The sequence below is a fragment of the Lipotes vexillifer genome, unplaced genomic scaffold, assembly GCF_000442215.2.
Source record: "Lipotes vexillifer unplaced genomic scaffold, Lipotes_vexillifer_v1.1 scaffold1798, whole genome shotgun sequence".
NCBI lineage: Eukaryota > Metazoa > Chordata > Mammalia > Artiodactyla > Lipotidae > Lipotes > Lipotes vexillifer.
In genome coordinates, this window is record NW_006789032.1 from 390,819 (window position 1) to 392,327 (window position 1,509).

The following is a 1,509-nucleotide window of genomic DNA, read 5'->3' on the forward strand; positions in this document are numbered from 1 at the left end:
GTGTGTGTTCCATGAACCGCTGTGTGACCCACGGCCAGGTGCATCTTCACTGGACAGTAGCAGATGCTCTGCTGCCCTTGCCCTCAAAGAAAAAGTGTGGTGAGCATGCTTTAGTCTGAAGCCTGCATCTTTCTTATCAGGCCATCATATGACATGACTACCCAGGATGCTTCCATTTTTAGGGTCACAGCTGCTGAAATGCAACTGGGCAGCCGCTCTTCTGCTGCGGTCAGGTGGGTGGGACCCTTATGACCTCTTACTGATGTGGAGACATGACCAACTTTGTAATGCAAATTCAGTTATTCCCCTAAAGTTTCCTGGATGAATTGGATAAATTACGTGTATCCTTAATATTTCCATAGCAGACTAATCTGCTTTTTTTTTTTTTTTTGGCTGCACCGCACAGCACGTGGGATCTTAGTTCCTCAACCAGGAATCGAACCTGTGCGCCCTGCAGTGGAAGCGCGGAGTCCCAACCACTGAACTGCCAGGGAAGTCCCCCAGACTAATCTATTTTTGATTATCATTCCTTTAGATGCCTTTTCTTTTTAGTGTACAGGTGACTTTTTTCCCTAATGAAAATTGTGTTTTCTTACAACAACTGATTTTAAGCTGCTCTGATTGAATATTAATTTACTTTAGAACTTTCCATATGAGTTGAAATTATCTGAAAAAATGCAAGCCAGCTGACGTAGTCGTCCCTTCTCTAAACTGGCCCCGGCATTCTGCCCCTTTTCAGTGTGCTTCCTAATTCTTAGGCTCTCATGTTTCACTGGCGAGTAAAGAGGCTTATTTTATTCATACATATAGGAAGTCAGGCGATGAAACATGCCCCTCCCTAACTTGAATATAGGGTCCTTAGGGCTCTCGGTACCTCCCCCCACGTTCGGCCGGAGCTCCGCGTGGACTCGGGGCGTGAAGCCCATGCTTTGAGTTTAAATGGTCGATTTCCTGGTTTGACGTGTGTTTCGGTTCCTCCAGCAGCGTCTGACTAACCTGCATCTGTAACGCCAGGTGTGCGGTGTGAAGCCGCACCTGGACGGCCTGTCTCTCGCCTTCCCCGCCTCCCACGCCCTGGGGGAGGGGCAGACCAGCTGCTGACCACCCTCAGGGGTGGTCCACGCACCCAGGGCCGAGCACTGGGTGTCAGCTGTGAGCCCAGGGCCCCCGCAGCCAGTTCTGAGCTTGCCTACTCTCCTCAGGGCCCGTCCGCGGGGTCAGGTCCCGCTGCTGTCACACGATCGAAGCAGAGTGTTTACTTCTGGTCTTCGAGTCGGGGGGCTGGTTGGAGTGGGGGGTCTCTGTTCTTGCCTGGCAGGGACGGTGCTGGGTGGGCTGTCGAGGGAGACAAGGCAGTGAAAGACTTGGACCCTCCCCAGCCTCGTTCTCCCGGCCTGGGGGCTGTGGGTGTTTCCAGGTGACCTGAGATGGTGATGCAAAACGTAAAGTCTAAAGGAAGGTGTTGCACAAATGAGGTGGCCCCCGCCCTCCGCCCCTTGCCCCCCCCCC